Here is a 23348-nt window from a genome sequence, read left to right as displayed (position 1 = left end):
GAACTACTGTGGATACAGGGTGAGACATCACATACCGCCATTTTACTCCCACCCCTTCGGCACACCACAAAAACCACATGGGGAGAGACTAACAGTAAGTGTCAAACAAAAATTTAAAACCCCAACTTGATGATAGGGCAGCGACATCCTTAGGATTTTCTTTGGCACTGGCTAAGATATATGTATTGGAATGGGAGATGATAAGGAGTTCCAAAAAAAACATCAAAGGGCATGGGACACTGGGACAGCTGCTGTGAATGAATGAAAGAGAAGAAAAACAGTGCAAAAAAACAAAAGAATTTTAAGTATTTCATCTTTGATGAAGTGACACCTTTATCATGCAGGGGATAATTGGAATATAAATTGAAATATCATGAAATCATTTGACAGCTCTGTTTGAATGCAAATAATGAACCAGGATTAAATGATCAGATTTTATTGGTCAGTGTATTAAAGATACATGCTGCCAAATTATAACTTATAAACACATTTTATTATAATTCACACACTATCATCTGTGAAGATGAGTGAACACATTTGTAATGTGAACAAAAAAATGTATAGGTTCATAGGCTCATAGGATGATATTAGGCTATTGGCCTGGAGGCCCTTATAAGCCTAGCCAAGAATTTCGTTCATGTTCCCTCAAAGTCAGCACCTGGTTCCATTCCCCTGTCCAGCAGGGACACAGGTGGGATCCCAGGGGTATATTTTCCATTTCCCATCCAGTTGTCCAGGTTCCTCTTAAAGAGGGCTAGACAGGTACTCTGCTTGATATGGAGAGGGAGTCTATTCCACAGACAGAGGAGCCTTTGGGACACAAATTTATCCCACCAACATATTTTTTTAAGAAAATTATTTTAGTGGGTGGTTTTGAAAATGTTTACATAAATATTTATCTATACATGCATTTTGATTGTTCTCAGTTTTATTGTTGCTGGGATTTTGTTTTATTACCTGTGATCTGATTCAGCCTATTATACTGGTTCATTTACATCCATTCATTCAAAGACTATTAAAACCAAAATGGAAGTAAGGAGTAAATGTTGACGTGATGTATTATCTCAAAGTTTGTATGTGATAAATGTTGTAAAATATAAAAAGGGGAACAAATAAAATATTTTTAGTTCTGGTGAAGGCTGGGAATTACACTGATTGAATGCACTTAACTAGTTAATAAACATTTGGGATTTTTTAGTTTCTGTGGTGGTGTGGTATGTTTTTATATGATGTAACATTTCAGAGGCATATAGTTCACATAAATAGTGTTAGATATGTATTTCATCCTGTTTTTGCTGCTTCTTGCCACTGCAGTATTGATATACCAAAATAACAATTAACAAAACTATGGCTCACATGATTCCAGTCATGTGCAAATGGAATAATTTTACACAGATAACCTAATATCTTTACATGATGCATATTATCTGTAAATGATGTGATATGTTTTTGAATGCAGCTTTGTTGGTAAGTGTTTTAGGTATAATGAATGTGAGATCATTCGCCATATCCTATGGGAATGTAAAGCTTTATTTTGGGTATTCTGAATTTCAAAAGTCACTACTACATATAAGGTTGTACTACATATAGAGTGTATATAAATAATTACAAAAATAAAATGAAAGTTAGTCAGACAAGAATTATATCATTATTTAACTAACTTTTAAAGATATAGGAACCTAAAGATTGTAGGAGATGTTCCCCAAATGCTTAGGGGGAAGACAGCTGATATGAGTTGAAATCCAATATGAAGGTTGTCTAAATATTTAATAAGGCATTTTGAATCTGTATTATGTTTGCTGGTTAAGTTATTTCATTACGAAAAACAAACAAACTTCAGAACTCGATTAAGCTAGTGAAAGCTATAATTTGATATTGAATGCAAGATGATATCAAGTGAAGTTTTCAAGTGAAATTGTCAAGCATTTACCTCTCTCTCTCTTTTCTTCAGACTACTCTTAGAAAAGCTGTTCTCAAAACACATTAGTCAGACCTGCAAGGTCTGAGCACTTGTGTTTAAACAGAAGAGATTACTCCCAGAGGAACCTTCATTATTTAGTCTCAAGATGTATTACAAAATAGGTTGTTAAAAATTCCACGCTGTAGGCAGTCTGGACTCATTCTGTGTTGAGAATCTCATAGTTATAAGTTTATATCAAGTTTTGTTTAAATTGTCAAACACTTCTGAAAAATTCTGTATTCAGTACAAACAAGACATTTCAGGAAGTAAGTGTATGTAATTCTAAATATAAATCCTCATGATGTTACAAACGACTCACTCTGGAACATTAAATGCTGTTTTATTTATGTCAAAGTGCCTTTGTCACAGTTCTGTATTTTTTCTGGTAGGGTTCCAAGCATCATATGAGGCATGAGAAATATAGAAAATGACATCTGCAAAGATTACATGGAAATCAGGAACAAATGACATCTGCATGGATTACATGGAAAACAGGAACTGTGCAAAATGAGTTAAGAATAATGCGATGCAAACCATATTAACTAGCTGCAAATTATTATCTAAACATTATTATTAATTTTTGCATGTAGTGTTGAACTTGTATAAATTAATTGATCGATTGCAATCCTATTTTTATTTCTGAGGCTTCAGAATATAATAGAATTTTGGACTTAAAACAGGAAAATGGGAGAGCATTATTGGAAATTATAGCATGATGCTCACAACTTCAGCATTCAGATTTTCTAGTACTTCTGCACCTACAAGCAAAATCTTTCTGCAGTTTATAACTGAATATACAGATTTGTAGTCCCAACATTTTTTCTAGAAAATGCTGAACTTTTGAAGGGTATAATCTCACACTAATAGTCTCTATCAATAGGTCTGAATATCCATTAGAATGTGTTACCATGTACAGTTCTATTATATTCAGTTTTCATTAGATGTGATGTGTGAGCACATGAGGGTTGTACAATACAGCCTATGTCAACCCTCTGCATTTACTGTATTGTCACTACATCAGAAGTAAAAAATATTTGTAATTCTGAATATGGAAGGATTTTGTCACTGGAAGTATGATTATTTCCCAACCTAAATTTACATTTTTGTATGCAATAAAGTGCATTACATGAAGATAATGTTACATAACTGTCTCTATACCTAGAATTGCTAAGTAAGTACATTGTGTAGTGAAGTGTCTTGGTGTACTATTTGTAGGAATATTGCAAATGCTTTAAGGAAATGCTTGTTTTATGACATGAGCACTAAAGATTATGCTCTTGTTTTCAGAAACATAGGATAATTCCTTGCATTTTAAATGCAGTAGCAATCTGTGTAGTGGTAGTGTCTCAATCGATAGCATGATTTCCCTTTGTTTTAGAAGATCAGAAGGTTATGGGTTCTAGTCTCACATGGTGCAGTGGTAGCATTGTCACCTCACAGCAAGGGGTTCTTTGGTTTAGTCCTTGGGTGGAGTGCCTTCTGTGTGGAGTCTGCATGTTCTCCCTGCATCTCTGTGGGTTTCCTCTGGGTGTTCCAGTTTCCTCCCATGTTACATAGACATGCATCTGGAGCATTTCTCCCTGGGCCTCTGCTGAAAATTGGCTTTGTTCCAAGTTGGACTTTCCTGGTAAAAGAATGTTAAATAGATAGTCCCACTCCAGATGATTGAATTAATTTTCAAATTGCTTACACAGCAGTGAAGTATTAGGTGGATGATGGACTTCTGAGTTGTGTCATTCCCTTGGATGAGATGTTTAAATAAAGTCACATCTGCTTCAGTTGGTGGTAGCTCAAGCAAATGTAACAGATCCCAAGACAGCTGCCTAGATTAATAGGAGCACTTTAATTAATTAAATAACTAATTAATTATTGATTGAAATTTGTTGAACGGGAAAGTTCACTAGGTTAGAAACTCATATTTAGTGGAGGCCCGGGGAGAAAAACTCCAGTTACAGATAAAGATTTTTACAACAAGATAATATTTACGATAATAAACCAATTGAACAAAAATCATTTTTATATAATTTCCTAGGGATTAGTAGTACACAGAGTAGAAAGTTTTATATTATCTGGTTTGGTGTTAGTAGTACATTTACAGTGTTTTTTATGGCATTCAATATATACATTCATAATAAACAGTTCATTTGTACACTTCAATATATGGGAAATTATTTCCAATACTGTTTACAAACTTACACATTTACAGTTTATACAGTGTACAATGTTCCATTCCTTTCTGTTATTGTTATACAGTCATAAATTTCTTAATTTCATTATTGTGTTAAACTTCTGTCTTCATTATTATTACTTGACACCCACTCATTTTTTTTCGCAACCACCATCTAATTTTTCTTAAAATTGCTGCTACTCTCCATTTACCATTAAACATGATTTCATTCATCCTTTCATGCCAAATGGTCCACATAATGTTCAATAATCTTTTATCTATTTTATTAACATATTCCTTATTTTTATGGCTATAAAATCTATACATAATCATATCCATATTTATTTCATTTGCCTCCTTTATATTTTCAAAGAGCTTTTCTTCACATCATTTTCACACAATTTTGCAACCCTTGTACATTGTAAGAAAACGTGCTGTAGTTTCTTCTTTACCACAATTTACACAAATTTTTCACTGATCTTTTTGTAAGGCATATTTCTTGTTACTGATAATTTATTAATCACAGATCTCCATAAAAACTCTCGACATTCAACTTGCTTATTACTCTGTACTTTTTGTACTTTTATAGATTTAACGTTTTCATTCACTAGCTTAACCCAAGCATTAACATACCAATATTGTATCATGATATTTTTATACCACACTTTCCTCGCATTTCAATTTCATTAATTTTATTTTCCATAAAATATGTTTTTTCATGATAAATTTCTTAATTTCAGTATTTTTTTTCATTGATTACTAGCAACATTAGCCATTTGCTAAATATGCAATATTTCTCAGTATAACTGAATTAATCAAAAAAACTTTTAAATTAAATGATAGCCTGTATGTTTTTCAAAAGTTAAGCTTTAGTTAAGCATTAAGTACATGTGAAATACTATGTTAAAGCCATTGGCTTTGTATCACTTCATATGGATTCATATGTATTTGTGGGTCTATATTACGTAATCGAAAACCTGTATCATCGAACACCACAACACTGACACACATAGCCCGAACCGCAAATACGCCGAACCCCCTAAACCATGAAATTTCAAATCTCGAACCGTCATAGTCGGCCAATACCACCGTGAACTACATATTACATACCCAAACATAATAAATAAAACACATACATACACTAACCAAACCCTACTTCTAACCCTACACTAAACCTTACATACATTACTATGTATGCACTTGCCTTAACCCGCACCCTAAACCTAAGGTCTGTAACTATCGCACACTTACCCTATAGACATATACCCAAACAAAACAAATAATCCACACACATGCAGTTAAGAAAACCCTACCTCTAACCCTACACTAAACCTTACATACATTACCTATCTATGCAATTACCTGAACCCGCACCCTAACGCTAAGGTCCGTAACTATTGCACATGTACCTTGCGGAGCTATACCGCAGACAGGCCAACCATGACACTTCGACATTTCATGTTTTGTGGTTTTGAACGTTCGCCTTACCGTATTTCACGCTATACGTGTTGGTCTTCTGGTGTTCGCTAAAACGGGATTTCAATCTTGTAATATAGACCGGTATTTGTATATTGCAGACAGATGCAGCTATAGGCAGTCACACTTGATAGACTTAAAGCAACCAACAGACTGCACAACTTTTATTTTTAATTTTCTTAAAATAAATTAGTTTAAAATGATTTATATAGTGGTATCCTTATGTGGACACTCTGTTGTTTGCTTTAAAGAATGAAAAGGGATGCACACCCATGCACACACTTGCACAATTTATACATTACCAGTTTACTTTATCCACTGTTTTCTATATTTTGTGTGTGTTTTTTCTACTAGTTTTCATTCTATAAACATGTTTTTGAGGCTGTAAACATGAAAACTGTCACAACTTTTTTTTTTTTTTTTTGCAAAACACTGACATTTTTTCTTAGCTGTAAATAACTTACTTTTTATGCACACTAATGCATATGGATGGATATTTGCTAGATATTATTAGACAGATGTATTTTTATATTCATAGTGTTCTAGTTTGATTATGTTTATGATTAAATAGCTATGCGTTTTTCTTGATTTTAGTTCTTGTTGTAGACCTGATGAAGGCTTTATTGCATTAGTTAGCCAAAAGCGATTTTAGTTAAAACTCTTCATAGGTTCATAGGTTCATACTAGGCTATCTGCCCTGGGGCAATTATAAGCCTAGCCCGATTCTATATAGCTTAAGCCACCCCTTGATTTGAGTATAGGTTCATAGGTTCATACTAGGCTATCTGCCCTGGGGCATATATATATATGTTGTGCTTTTCTTAATACCTGATCTTGGAATGTGGGTTGCAAATAGGTAGTGTTTTCCTTAACTAAGATTACTTTGATTTAATCAGTAGTAGTGTCTGGGGGGGTACTCTCTGTTCTAAAATTCATTTTTTTGGCCCTATTTATATTGTTTGCCATGAATAGGCTGTTTTAAAATTAAACAATCCTTATATTTTCCACACCAACTTCAATTCTAAGTATATAAAAGCTAATATGTTTAACATTGTTAAAATATTTCAGATATTTTCTCACTGAGAATTGCTTGTCTGTGAGGAATAAAGGCTTGTTGCTTTAGAACATTACCCGGGTGACTGAGCTCATCAACAAAGTTTTTAAGACCACTAGTTTCTCTATTTTATTTTATTTTTTTTCCTCAACACTCATGGTGGTGAGGTTGGCTCTAGACAGATTCCTGTGCTTGTTCAATTTCTATGTTTGTTAAATTAAATTATATGACAATGCAAATTAGGGCCGGCCTTAGCTGAAATGGCACCCTAGGCGAAGTAGTGCTCTGGCGCCCCTTTAGCCCCACCCACACCACACTCATGAAACACCCCTATTTGAGCCACACCCACAGATTCATTCCCCAAGAAAGCCACTCCAGTCATTTCCTTAAATTATTTAAATGCATAGAGAAAAAAGATACCTTGTAATGTAGTTAAATTGCAACTACCTTTGCATACGTATTTTCTACTTTAAATACCAGAGCCGGATCATAGTCAAATAGGGCTCTAGCAGGGTAATAGACTACCCCCCCAGAGCAGCCCCTGCAGCAGCAACCCCCTCTACCCAGCAGCCCCTCCAGCAGCAACCCCTCCCCCCAGAAGCAGCCCCCTCCTCAGCCCTCCAGTGTTCCCTTATTTGGTTATTTCTCACCAGTTACCATGCATACTGTTCTTCTGTTCGCTTCTACAGTGATTACAGATATTGAAATAAAATAGCACATACACAGATAGTCATTTGCTAAATAAACAATACAGTCTCACAATGAAGAGAGACTTAGCATGAGCAGTAAACATCTCTTCCTTTGAAACTCATATTCATTGAAATGGCAAAACTCACATTCATTGAAACAGCATGAAAACCCACATTCACAGAAATGCATCTGGCTAGTGGAGAATTGAGTTTACCTTTGGGCTGTGTGCATATGTGTGTGGGTTTGTGATTGTGTGTGTGCATGTATTTCCATATCAGGGTCATGGAGAAAGCACATCCTATCACTGCTCTCCACTTAGTGCGAGGAACTAATCTTGAACAGGAATCACCACATAGTATGCACACTGCCATTCGCCCTCACACAGCATGCAGACTTATAGCCAATTTTGATGAAATACCTGTCCACTCATTGCACATCTTTGGGATGTGGGATGGAACTTAAGCACACACGAAAACCAATACAGCCACTGGGAAAATGTGCATATCCCACATATGACCCCAACCAAGAACTAAACTAGAGATCCAGATGCTAAACCCTACACCACTGACTGTGCTGCCCTAATTTGCAGTGACAATACACACTTTATTTTCACAGAATGTCACATGTCTTGAAATACTAGAAATATGTGTATACATATATGTATGCATAGATACACACACACACACACACACACACACACACACACACACACACACACATATATATATATATATATATATATATATATATATATATATATAGATATGGTTTCAGCTGACTAGGTTGACGCACAGTTATGTAATGCAGAAGCTGTAATAAGTGAGTGAAAAACATGGGCAAGTTCTGGTTGGTTGACAAAAGTAAGTGGTAGGGTAGGGTGTTTGTGTCCTACCATATGTGTTTTAGGGTTAGTGTAAGGGTTAGGTAAGAGGCTAGATTTAGTGAGTGCGTGACTGTAAGTGTTTTAGGATTAGTATGTGTGGTAGTATGAGTGTTACGGGTAAGATGTGGCGTGGTGCATGTGTTTGTATGTGTGTATGATGAGTGTATGATCTGTCTTGTGAAGTGATAGTGTTATGGAAAGGGCTTTTTTAAGGTAAAATATACTTTAAGGTTAGGGGTAGAGACAGGCTTAGGGTTATCATGTAATACTAAGGTGGAATATTGGGGGCCATAGATTAAATCATGACATACATTTATCACATGTCACTTTTTTAGGTAATTTTTGTTGTTGGTGCAAGTGGTCACATTATACTACAGTTGAACTGCAGCAGTTTGACTGTAATATAATGTTAGGATAGATCCTCTTTCTCTGTGGTTGTGCAACAGTGGAGTTACTGTATTTAATTTTCTGGGGTGTGGGGGCAGAGCACCCATGTTGGGAATAGTGGGGATGAAGCCCTCCCAGGTAAAAGTAAACTTTCTGTTTTTTTTTTTTTTTTAGGTGATCATCAAATTGAATGAATAAATAAATAAATAAATAACTTGCAAATGTAATCCATTTGTTTCATTCGCTATCACCTTACTTCAGTTTTGTTTTTTTCAGATGAAAGTGATTGCCGATGAACTTGTTTGATGTATTTACTGTTGTTGATGAAATTTTATCAGTGATTTCTCTCTCTCTCACTCCACAAAAACACAAATGCATTCACCTCCATGAAGGTATATACCCAGAAACACTGAAACACTAAATCCATTTACATGGAGATCACATTTAGAAACTGCTCCTAATAGTTTTTTTTAATTTATGTATGTATTTATGTATACATATATATATATATATATATATATATATATATATATAGAGAGAGAGAGAGAGAGAGACATACATTTTTTTCTTTCTTTCTTTATAGGAATTTGTAGGAAACTTTATGCTTTCCTTTCAAAAACTGTCACCATGGAGACTGCCATTACTCAGGTGACTGCTTTTTCAGTACTATCTACCTAAGATGCAGTCTAAAATCTAAAAAAGTCATAATTTTACTTCATAAAAAAGTATACTTAGGAACGGGTGTGTAATATGCACCCCTAAGAAATTTGGAGATTTTTTTCAGAACCCCAATTATAACACTCCCTATCCACCCTTACTGTATCTTAAATAGATTCATACTAGGCTAACTGCCCTTATGAGCCATTTTAAGCCTAGCCAGTTATACCTTGTGAGATTTAAAGCCTGTACCTTGTGTTTGTAAGGCAAACACCTTAACCATTAGGCCACCCTCTAACAAATTTATGAAAATGACTTTCCAAATTTTCGATTCTGCCATTGTATGATAATAATAATAGCAATAATAATAAGAAAATTAAACAGCAGGTAAATGTAACGGAGAATGACGTCTGTTTTGAATTTGTACCTGAACATACCTCTCAGCTTCTTAGATCAAGAATTCTGGACAAACTCACAGATAAGGGTGGGACAAAGTCCGAAAATTAGGGACAGATTTTAAATATTGCTTTTATAAACTTTAGTTGCAAGAATAGCAGGTTTTGTATTATATTTTCTGAAGTATACAGAGTCTGAAACTCAAATGATTGTCATTATGTAATGACTTTAGTTCTCTATGATGTACAAAAAAGCACTCATTTTATAAGGAGCAGACCAACAATATCAAGCAAAAATCTGAACAGTGTGTGAAATTCTAGACAATTCAGACTGAGGTATAGTCGACTATTTGGAGACTCCTACTCTAAACTATGCAAACTATGCAAAACGCTCTTCTCTGTATAGAGTATCTAAACATTTTGGTCTCTTTCCAGCTTCTGTAACCAGTCTAGTCAGGTGCTAGTAAGTAAACAGGAAGCATATGCATCTTTTTATGCTGGAGCTTACCTTGTGGATTATTGAAAGATATGGCACAGGACGTCTGGTAAGCAGAAAGGGCAGATGTTTCATTCCAAGTCTGCTCTTTTTGTGTATCTTCGTGTCTTTTCATTAACCCTTAGAGGAACCGGAGCAGGAGTGAATTAGTTCTCTGTAGCAGAAGAATAATTTGTCATTTCCCGTTTGCACTGAAAAAAATTCTATGAATATGTTGGTAAAGTGTGCCTCTGATTTGAATATACGGTTAAACTTGCAACTTTTTAATGTTTTTTAAATGTGTTCGTGACTTGCATTCTGAAAATATTGCAGTCGTAGAGTACTGGAACATCAGTGGGTGTCATCCAGTTACAATATAGGGTGACACACGCACGCATGATGATCTTAACCCCTCTCTTCACTGACACGTGACAACAACAAAAAAAATATATATCTATATATATATATATATATATATATATATATATATATATATATATATTTTTTTTTTTTCCTTTTTTAACTTGTTGAAGCCAGCCGGATGCTATAAAAGTGGGAGGGCGCTTTCTCCTTCCCTTCACCCTATGGTTTTGTTATTTTGCGATCTTCTCGGCGCCCTGTCTCCGAGTGAAGGGTGCCGAGAAGATTGCAAAATAACAAAAGTACATTCATTAAAATAAATAAATAAGTACATAAAATTCCGCCCTTTACGAGGCCAATTGTATGGTGCCCTAGGCAGTCACCTAGTTCGCCTATGCCTAAGGCCGGCCGTGATGCAAATACATGCATTTATATACTTGAAAAAGAGTTATAAGTGTGCTCATTAAGATGTAGACAAATGATTTACAGATATGCAGATTATTATTTTATTCTTACATACATTACATTTGTATTTATGCAGACAATTTTATCACATAAACATCCCATATGTTTGAATACAGATGCAGTTCCGAGTACAGATAAGTTTATGATTTCTGTTGCATTATTAAAACATTATAGATACATATTTGCAGTTACACATATTTTTTTTATCTTCAGTTATGGAACTTTCTTGTAGTTTATTTTTAGCTGCAATATGACCAAAAATGTGACAGAAATCTGTGCTTGCTATGGAACGCTGGCCTTCTCATAGCTACCTAGCCAACCCACTCAGCCAGCTGATTGAGTCTGTGCTTCTGCAGATCGTTGTACTTGTTGTGACACTATTGGCAAGAGCAGATAGTTACTGTCATGGATAATAGGTGCTCACGCAACCACTGCCAGATTTGATATTTTCTACTCACCCCACCCCCATACGCACACCTTGCTCTTATCCATGTAATAGTCACTAAGAAGACAGACCATGATTTAGTTCTCTATATCTAACCAGCTCGTAGCATGGGCTTGTGTCTTCACTGGTGCTGCTATCATTCAAAGTGCCAGAACCAGAATTAAGAAAGAGCTGTGGTCCACAGGTTTAGAACCACCCCACTCCACTCTGGGATGTGGCATTGCCTTAACCAAACCCCGTTAACCAGCAGGACATTAGACCAGATACTGCTATTATTGGCAAGTTTGGTTTAACAAGAAATGCTTTGTCACATACATTTTTTTTAAGGAATACATTTACACTTAATTTATGTGGTGGGTTAAAAACAGTATGCAATCATCATATTTCTTTATGCTACATACAATTACTGTTTCTGCTGTGCATTGCCTTAGCTACCTTTCCTGGAGTTTTACACTTCATTTATACATGCCTCATGCAGCAGAGCAGCAATACTGATGTTTGATTTTATTTTTTGGGGGGAATCTTTTTGCAGAAATTAATATTCCTATGTGTGTGAGTATCAAATTTGATTAAATGCTGAGTGCTTTGAGGAGTTAACGTATGCCAGATAATATTAGATGGGCAGGGATTATACTTCATAGTTGTGCAAACTGTCATACATAAGACACCATTTTGCTTTCTTTAAACATATTCAGCTTTGAGCATATCTGAGGCTGTGTGTGCATTTCTGTGGCAGGCTGGGAACTATTGTGGACTCCTATGGACTATGCTGCTGTCCCCAGTGAGTTCATGTGAACCCGAGGTAATGATCATGAGTAGGCGAGAGTGATTTATGTGAATTAGTGACCATACACATTCATGTGTTACTGCATTTCATAGAAATAAATGTAAAACGGCCTAATTTGCATAGAGTGCACGAATGGACCCGCATTTACATGAAATAGTTTAATACCCCCATATTAACTTTTCATTACTTGAGTTAGGCTGCAAATGAGTTTGTAAACTATGGACTTTTAAAGTAAGAAAAAATAATAGAAATATTGTAAATTAAGATGAAACATTTCAAAATATTGTAAATTTAGTGAGCTCACTTCAAGAAATATTTATTTTATAGATATGATGGGCATATTACAATTGCTTTAGTGAATACTGTAAAGCTGCCATTTGTAAATGGAAAATCATTGCAGTAGCAGATGAAATTATTAGTGATTACTGAGAAAAGTCATTTACTTTAGTGTCATTTAGTGGTTTTAATTGTGAAGTGCTGATAGCTGAACATATATGTGTCTTTACTTGGAGATTTTTGAGTATCACTGAAGAATAAAAACATTACATATTATGAATATGATACAGTGGTAGGACTGGGGAAGGATGAGTCTGTTTACAAATTGATCATTTCCTGTTCTGAATGTCTTTACGATGCTACAGACGATAGTATCTTTATGATGCTACAGACAATAGTATCTTTATGATGCTACAGACGATAGTATCTTTATGATGCTACAGACGATAGTATCTTTATGATGCTACAGAAAATAGTATCTTTATGATGCTACAGACAATAGTATCTTTATGATGCTACAGACGATAGTATCTTTATGATGCTACAGACGATAGTATCTTTATGATGCTACAGACGATAGTATAGTACAACTTTACTTGGCTGGCCTATGATTTTGCATGTGTATATAATTATGAGGTTCATATAAGCTAACATTTTTATAGGGGGATGGTAAGTACACATGGGGATTATGTTGTATGACTGATGATTACATCAAAAGTTTTTTGTGCATGACTGTGGCATATTTTTTCATGTGCAGTAATGATGCAAAACAAGCGATCAAGGCAGAGAAAGGGCTACTTCTGCCATGAAGAAAACCGCATCCTCACGGCAGCCTTTAGGACATATGGTAAACATCTTTTTGGTAAATCAAGGTCCAAACAAGCTGAAAGGACAAAATCTTGGAATCAAGTTGTAATGTACATTAGCAGAGTCAGTGGAATAAACTTCACATTAGCACAGTGCAAGAAGAGGGTAAATGATGTGGCAGGACATACTAGAAGCAAGGTGAGTCAGAATGCCATTGATCTTACGAGTACTGTGAGGGGAGCTCCAACAATGTTCTCTTTAACATCAGAGGGAGAATACCTGTTCTCCATCCATAGAGATGACTATGACACAGAAGATGTTGGCAATGGAATAATCAGAGGTGGTGTAAACACTGGCTATTATCAACATCTGCAGCAACAACAGTCGCCTGCTCAGGAAGGTCAGTTTAAAGAAACAGTAACATATATTTATATGGAGGATTGTATGATGGCATGGAATGATTACATTAATTACATGACAATTACTATTAATAAGTGAGCATTCCACATCTACACAGAATGGCAATGAAAGTAGTGTACATCATACCTCCCAACTGTCCAGATTTTCAAAGAATGTTCAGATTTTTTGACAAATGCTTTATCCTCTTAAATGTTTTGTTCGTCTGGCAAATCATTGAGGACTGAAGTCAGAAAATAATGGCAGACATTAGAGTTTCAGACTCCATACCCTTCAACAAATTCATGTTGATATAAAACCTGTTATTCTATCAACTTTCTAAGTTTATAAGATCAATGTTTAAAATGTGTCCTTATCTTTAGGCTTTTGTCTGCCATTATTTATGGCTTTGTCCAGATTTCTTGCACTAAGAGGTTGAAATGTATGGTGTCATGTTAAGTGTGCCCCTCATCCTGTTAATAAGCATACAACTAGTGTGCACTATTTCTTTATTAGTAATGTTTTCAAATAATTTTTAAAGGGTTAGCAGCAGAAACAAACAGCTCCTCTATACCAATAAATTTAGACAATGTCAGCAGCAGAATGGTTGTTGAAGATGATGATGGTGATAACATAGCTATATTTATAAGGCAGTCTGAATTTAATGGCAGGATCTCACACTCTGTAACATTTCAATAACTCTGCAAGAAGTGACAGTGCATCACAAAGTCAAGCACATCCTGACATTACATTCTCGCTTGTACATGTAGAAATCCCATGCACATTTGCCCCAGCATATCCACTTTGAGGATGATGGTGGTAACGGTGTCCACAGTGACACCTTTACAAAGGGGTGCCAGGAGCAGGAATTTGTTACAGCTACTCCAGGAAACACATAAAGCATCGGCCGCCCAGCAGGAAATGCGCTATGGCATTCTTATTGCTCCCAGCACTGTCACAGAGAGTTAGCTGGAAATGGTCAGAGTCCACTAGGGTATGTGTGAGAATTTCTAGCACTACTTTGAAATGGCACAGACTAGGAATAATGATGTGTTCACTCTGATGTGTAGTGTGGTGGCATACCAAGCATCTGTGGCCACCTCCATTAGGGCACTAGTTAGTACTTACCATACCCAAGCAGGATTCTGTGTTGCAAATGGAAGATGGTGGGGTACAGTTGGGACATGTGTGGGCAGATCATATGAGACTACAAGTGCTTCTCATAAAAGTGCTGTAACTAGTTGTGTAAATCAAGCACAACAGGTTTTCTTGCAGACCACCTCAGTGTTCATCTACAACTATCAGAACTTCTCATTTGAGGTCCTGATCACAGTCCTGAAGTACTGTCAGATCAGTGTCTGCAGGATCATGACCTTCAAGTAGGTCATGACATCGGACCAACTCAACATCAAGCTCTTAAGACAGCCCCTCTTCAAAATCACTTGCACCAACACATAGCCTATCTTTACGAGATTATCATGACACCTTGTCCTGCTGTGATTCAAGTGTGACCTTTATTTTACTTATAAATTGACCATTACAAAACATGTGAATGTTTAACTTGAAAGGAAATAGGAACTTAAGACATTTTTCAACTGCATGCCTTCCATTCCTGTAATGGCACTGCTTGAATCCTCATTGTGAACTGTTGACGAAAGATTGCAGTGATTCACACCATTAATGCTATATGCACTGACATAGTTAGAACTGCCAGTTACCTACAGCTTCCAAGTAGTAATAAACACATTTTCATGGAAACATTAACAAGACAATTACAGATTAAAATGAGTATCCTGCAATGTAAACACTGCTGTCACTTCACCACTGCAAACATGTTGATATGTTTTGTCTCTGAGGCCACAAACTGCTGTGCATGATAAAAAAAAATAATCTGATGTACAGTACCTCAACAGGCACCATGCTTCTAACTAAGAAAACATTGCATAATAACATAAAAAAACAATATGATATATTTTAATTCAAATGTAAGGTATGAACTCATGTTAAATACCAAATTAACACTTTTTATTAATTGAGCATCTTGAGGACATTCAGTATGTGCATACTAAGATACATCACCTCACTAGAATGTATTATGCAAAACAGTTAAAAATGTGATTATCGCTTAAATGATGCCTTCTGACATCCTTGAACAGGAGTTAGTGAACTCTCAGGCATGACTTTAACAAAAAATATTATGAGAAGCTATTCTGAAAAAAAAATAATAGTAATTGTTTAAAGTCAAAGTCAAAATAAACTTTATTGTCATTCAGACCTACACAACAGTGCAAGCTGAATGAAATTTCATTGCTTCGGTCTCAAAGTGCAGACAGCTCATACAGATACAAGAAAGCAACATGACTATTTAACAACACAGCAACAATAGACAGTTGCCATAACATAGGTTATTTCCTCATATAACTGGTAGCAGCACTTAATCAATATTGCACATGTAGATATTACACAGAATGTGAGACATAATGATTCAATTTGCACAAAATGTTGTCTTGCCTCCTGATTATTGCACAGCAGTCAGGTAACAACCAGTCTACCTATTGCACCATTCAGAGCAATTTGCATTAATTATTGCACAGAGAAATTTTCCCTTAAGTTATGTAACTGACTGATTTGATGTCCTGTTATTGAGTATGTTATTAGAGTTCAGCAGTCTGATGGCTTGTAGAAAGAAGCTCCTGCTAAATCTTGATGACTTGCAACACGTGTTCTGGTATTGCCTACCTGAAGACAAGCAGGAGAACAGTCCATGAGCAGGGTGGTTGAGTTCATTCATAAAGATGAAAAGGAATGTCAGATGACCACTGAGAGCAGACTATGCAGCACACAGCATAGCCCACAGACAGCACTGTATGCATTAATTATACTCTATATGATGTTTTACAAGAAAGGAAACACTAATCTGAATGTCATGGTCCATAGTTCTGGACTAGATGCTGTATCTTTACCTTTACAATCATATGTTATGCATGAACCTGGTGCATGGGGTCCCTTACTGCTGCTGCCAGCTGGTCATCAATAGGTATAGTGGGCCTGGAACTAGGAGTTTAACCACCAGACCTTTACATGATAATGTTGTGCAGAATGCAACTTGCAGTAAACATCCTGCATACATTAGCTGGGTCATACAGAAGGGTACCACCAGACTCTAGACACCTAAAACAACTCTTCAGGAGGCCAAAGACTGTCTCAACAATACATGTCTGTTTTGTAGGTCTCTTCTGCAGCTCCACTTGGATTGCTCACTGGTGTTATTAGGCATGGCTCCAGTGGATATCCAACATCACCTGAAAGACAAAAAAAGAAAATATAAGGGGAGGGAAACGAAACAAAGAAAAAGTGGTTTAGTATTCAGCAATACATTTGACCATAAACAACTACTTAAAAAGAATAGAAAAAAAGAAAAAAAAGTATATTTTCTGCTTAACAGCAAGATGACCACTTGGCATCCTAGCATGCAGGACACGTGGAAGAGTGAACTAGTATGCCACATATGGGAATGATGTGTACTGTCAGGATGCTGGACAGAGACACTGGTGATGCAGCCCCATGCATCAAGTACTAACTGGCAGTTAATGGAATAGAAGTCCTTCCTATTGTGGTACTGCTCACTCCATGGACCAGAAGAAGTCCTAATTGCAGCATGGTGCAATTTATTGCATAGAGTACCTTAGGGAAACATGTGTCCTGAGAAAAAAGATGCATAATCCTTGCCCAGTCCTGAGGTGATACCAGGAAACAGATGTACTGACCCACACGTGCCAAGAGTACATCTAGAAACTGCTACACTATCCTTGAGGCAGAAGTCTTTGAGATCCCCAGTATGTTCTCAGGCTGTCTCTAGAAGAAACCCATTGTCATTATAGTGAGGTTTATATATACCATAGTATCCACAGGAATACAAAGTCCACAAATTCCTCAAGTGCCACTGTGGGGGGTCACACATACTCATCCACTCTAAACTTATCCAGCATCTGCTGATTTTCAAAATTATAATGGGTTATTCTCTTCTTACAGCTCTGCCTTTTTGGCCAGTGAGCTCTGCTGGGTGCCAGTTGTTTTGGCTCACCAAAGACAGCATCTGCAAACAGCATAAAAAAGCAGAAAAAGTTCACTATGTATTGAAAATAGGTGAGAAAATGCACCATTAGCATATGCCATTTTACATTATTCTTCATTTACATCTTATTATGACTTCATTTGCTTAGATATTCGTGGCCATTATGTATTAGTGTAAGTGGCCTCTATGGATTGTTGCTTGGCTGCGTTCATTCGCAGAGAGTGCAGATAGCCTTAATGTATTCCTGTAATGACTATGAATGCCACCCAAGTACTTCTATTTTTAGACTAATGCTGATGAGTGCAACAGTTACAAATACCAGTCATAACTGTCCACATGTCCTGAAGTACCACAAATCTTAGCAATCTGATAACAATAAGCCTCAAAAATAAAACATGGAATGTTTTGGAAGTATATAGATGTCTTGCAAGTAGTTAGTGTAGATTTATTCTACAAATCATCTTTGTATTTGTAGTTTACAAGCTTCATTTAAGGCTTTGTTGTAACAACTCCTCAAAAACATCCATTCTTTTGAAGCATTCCATAGCATTAAGAGAAAGTCAAGTAAGCATCACAGATTGAACAGCAACATTTACTAGTATCTACAACTGAGTATGATATTTGCTATACATTGTATATTAGATTATACTAACAACATCAGATAATTTTCAAAATGTAGTGATCAGAGTGACTGGAAAATCATTTTGTTTACATATCATATGAAGTACAATATAAATTTGCATTCTGATGCTTTCACATGAACATCCAATCTTTTTTAATATTGGTGTTTTGTAGTTTTGTCTAATATATTTTCATTCTCTGTTTGTATTCAAGAGTTGTTCATTCACAGGTTCTCACTTTTGGTTATGTCAACTAATGTCACCAAAAAGAGGAATGGGTATTCACTAGTGCTAACTGGGTTGAGTATCTATGCCAGGAACCTATGTTAATGGTATGAGGGTTTTACATGTTCCTGTTAGCCTGTGTTTGTTAGCCATAAAGCCCAGCAGCCCTGATTGTCTGGTGTCCAATTGCCTAGACTGGGCTTATTGGGATAGCTCTGTAGAAAGAAATCTGGATATAAAAGCAATCAATCAACAAAAATGAACTTGAGATTGTTACACTGAATATAACATCACTGGCCGGATGCAGTTTGAAATGGAAGACATGGCAGTAAAGAAGATAATGTCTAGGTGACAAGGTGGAAGGGCAATGTAGCAAAGTTTCTTGGCCTTGAGTCCATATTCTTCTTCTAAGGAGGAGGTCAGAAATAATGTGGAACTTTGGAGAGAGACAGTCTTCTGAAGACAGAGATGGAATGAGTGATGCCATTAGATTTAGTGATAGATTAATGAAAATGGGAATTCCTAGGTCTACTCTCCTCATCAAGGCTCTGATGGCTAGGAAAAGAGGGCAAGCAGGCAGAAATTTACAAAACCTTCTCAATAAAGTGGAACAAAATGAGTTAGTCTTGATAATAAGGAACCTTAATGCTCATGCTGAGATGGAGAGATATAACAAGATATGAGGATTGCCTGGCTCTATATGTTTGAGACAACTGGAATAATGAAGGAAAGGCCATTCTACATTTCTGTCTATCGATCTGTTTATTAATTGCAAACACATGGTTAGTCAAGAGAGGCAGATGAATATCACATACATTAATGGTTAGCATACAACTCAGCTAGATCTCCTATTAGTAAGGAAAGGGGATTTGGTGTCAAATCACGGATGGCAGAGTCATCCCTATTGAAATGGTTGTACCCATCATAAACAACTGGTCACCACAATCCGCAGCAAGCAGTGGTCAGAAAAAGCTCTAAGGACAGTGGAGACTAGGCTGAAAACCCAGAATTTGACCAGACCAAAAGCACAAGAAGTCAAGGAAAAAATACGGCTTTAACACCTCAATCAGGAAAGGAACTAGGGGAAGCTGAAAAATGACAATGTCTGAAAACAGCATGTGTGAAGACAATAGATCTGATAGGCAGTTTAGCATTGTAAATAAGGTACATAAGGAAAATTGATGGTGGAATGCAAAAGTCCAGGAAGTTATTTGAGGAGAAAAGAAGGGTGGGAAGAAATGGAAGATAGAAAAAGACAAACCAGATTAAGAAAGAATACTGTCTGGTTAAAAAGACGATAGCACAGCAGTCACTTTGCTTAGAACAAGGTATCAGAGAGACTCTACCAGATCTGTATAGAGACTTAGTAGATTGAACAAAGAAACTTTCATTATGAAAAACATAGACGTTAAGATAAAGAAGTTAATAAGCAGACATTATTTATAAAGGATGCCTGCAACAGCCTGCTCATTAGGCCAGAGGATATCAAGCGAATGTGAAAGGAGTGCTTCCAAGGTCTTCTGAATGAAGAAAATGCCACAGAATCTCTACTGCCAAATTTACACCTTGCACTGAAAATAGAGAAAGAGAGAACTGACCCAAGAAGTAGCATGAAGTGTACTAAGGAAAATAAAGTCAAGGAAAACGTCAGGCTCACAGGAAGTCATAGCAGCGATTGTCACGACACGGTCTGCAATACAGAAGAAGTAGTTCCTTAGGGAGCTTATCTTTTTAATTTCTCCAAGTCTTTTGGGTTTTTAATACCATGATGGAAATGGACCCCATTCTTAAGTCAAAGTATGATTAAAGTTTATGAAATTAGTATTGTTTCAGTTTTTGATGATAACCAGAAGTGCTCTGTACAGCACCCATAATGTGCCCAGAATTGACTCCTACTGCAATTCATACTGTGTTACATATATCAGTGATATATCTAAGTTGTTGTTCTTCACTTCTTTTGGCTTTTCCCTATTAGGGGTCACCACAGCGGAAGTCCGGTCCGCTAATGATTCGCAGTGGATTTTCATGGACGTTGAGGTGCCAGCTTGACGTCCAACCTTCAATGAAGGCACGCCCATTTACGCATGTCTTTCGAATGCCACCCAATCACAGGGAGGACATGAATACTCCACACAGAAGGAACTCCCTGCACTCTAGCCGAGAATCGAACGGAAGAAACTCTTGCTGTGAGGCAACAATGCTACCGCTGCACCACCACGGCTTGCCAGTGATGGTGATATATCTAAGTATGATTGTAAATTATTTTTATAAGATTCATTGCTCCTACTAATATTGGAACTATCTTGGTATCCTTCTTCCACATTACCCTTGTTTCTGCCTGTAAATCCTGGTATATAATGACTTTGTGTCTCTCTCTGTACGTAAGGCACTGTAGTTACTGGGTGTAGCAATTTCAGTGATCAATGCTACTTTTGTCTTCTTTTCATGGACTACAATATTTGGTTTTCTCAAATCTATTTTTTGAACTGTTGGTAATGGGTGATCCCATGTGCTATAAACTTCATGATTTTCTATAATGCATTGTGGCTCATGTTTCCAGTGCTTCTCAGCTACTTCAATATTATAGTGTTTGCACAATCCCCAGTGCAACAGTCTTGACACACTATTATGCCTTTCAGTAAACAGCCCTTCTGCCATTAGTGTACCATGTGCAGCTGTTTCCAGTTTTGTTTCTGTTTTACAAAACCTGCATTTGTCTGTTTCTCCAACATGTTTAATGGACTTTGTAAAGCATGGAGAAAGAGATGTATCCCAGATGAGTGGAGAATGAGCATTCTAGTGCCAGTGTAAAACAACACAACAACAACAATGGAGATACTCACAAGTGTGAACAGTGCAGAGGTATTGTCACTTTGCCAGAAAGTACTTGAGAGGATGACTGATACTTGAATACACAGAGGTGTAGAAAGTATGATTGGAAATGAGCAGTTTAGTATCAGAAGAGGCAGCAAAACTATCAGCATAATGTTTGCCATGAAAAAGGTAATGAAGATGAAGGTCAAGGTGAGGAAGAAGTTCAAATGGGCATTCCTATGACCTGGAGAAAGCATCTGATGATGTCATGAGAAAGATGGTTTGGGCAGTTCTGTGATGATTCAAAATCACAGAAAGATTAGTTGAATTAGTGCATGTGATGTGTAAGGACCCTATCACACTAGTATGAATGGTGTTCAGACTCACAAAGGGGTTTCCAGGGGAGAGGTATGCATCACAGTTCAACTCTGAGCCCACTCCTGTACATTCTGGTGAAGGTTCCATCAACAAAAAGGTTGAAAGGAACAGATCATCAAAGCTGCTCAATGCAGGTGATATGACACTACAAACAGACTCTGAACAGGAACTTCAGCAAATAAACGAGGACTGTAATGCAAAAGTGAAGGTAAATGGGATGGAACAGACTGTGGACACTATAGATCTAGATGGCATTCTTTCTGTGATCAGCTGTGCTACGTGACAAAGCAGTATGCCTACAATGCCTGTGTGCCAACATGTGCTATCATTGTTCTGAGTGGTACATCAAAGTGCTATAATGGTGTACCACCTGCATTGCACATATTTGGTGTGCTGCTCATGGATGGGCATGTGGACACCATCACTCTTTATTACACTGCTTATGATTTTAGTGCCATTATCAGTGCACGCCAGGTGCACACAGAGTTCACCTATGTACACAATGGCATACTACTTTTATGAATACAAGGAACTTTTTCAAAGATCTTAGCATGTTTTACTTGAAGCTTTTAACAGAAAACAAACTAGATCCAGACCTTTATGCTTCTCCTGGTTATCTGCCACATTGTCCTATTTATTACTTTAGAAAAACCGGGATGTATTTCAGTAAAAGTGCCCTTGTTCTTCCAGTCTCAACATTTGTTTGATGTCCATATCTAATCTCTCAGTTGCCTTAAACTTACCATATCAGCAGGTCAATTCTATGTCTACTAATGCTTTCACTCCTTTACTAATCTGCTTTGTAGACACAGATATCCATTTTCAAAGGCAAACTGCTAGAATAAGGTACATTTTTTCAATCATGGCTATGCAGTAGAGATGTGGTGGCTTTGAGAATCAGTTCAACATAAAAAAAAAATAATCTTAAACCTAGACTGCAGTCCACTTTGTCACTGTAACAACTTTTCTGCTCAGCTTACTACATTGCCTGTAGTTGCAGATATGTACTGGACTAGAAGACAAACTTATGCAATACCCTTATTTCTGCTCCTTCCAATATTTTTGGCACAGTATCAACTGATTATACAGTGCCTACAGTTCAGGAAATCATTGGTTAAGGAATAATATGTAAAATCAGAGATCGGCATTAAACAAAAATCCCACATACCACTCAGACAAATAATACACCCAGCTCATTTTTTGATATGTTCCCTACATTCTTTATAGAGCTGATTTCTTTACGCAGCCTAAGCCACCAGCAACTTTCCCTAACCAGCAGTCTTAAGCTATCTGTTTCAGGTAGTGAAATTTCTGATAATGAAATCTGCCAACACAAGATCATAACTGAGAAACAGCTTTAAGTAAGTTTCATTGGGCATTGCTTGCATATCAGTGACTTTCTAGGGCTGTAGCTAAATCATAAATATCAAAGCAGTAGCACAGAATTCTGTACAGGATTATAAATATTGATTTAATTAATGCTGTTGTAACAACATGCAGCATATGAGTCACATGCAGTTTTTCTTGTGGTGTTATTTACGTTGCTCTTCATATGT

The sequence above is a fragment of the Protopterus annectens genome, chromosome 4.part0 (genome assembly GCF_019279795.1).
Source record: "Protopterus annectens isolate FY-2018-M chromosome 4.part0, PAN1.0, whole genome shotgun sequence".
NCBI lineage: Eukaryota > Metazoa > Chordata > Ceratodontiformes > Protopteridae > Protopterus > Protopterus annectens.
Note: the sequence above shows the minus strand (reverse complement) of the source record.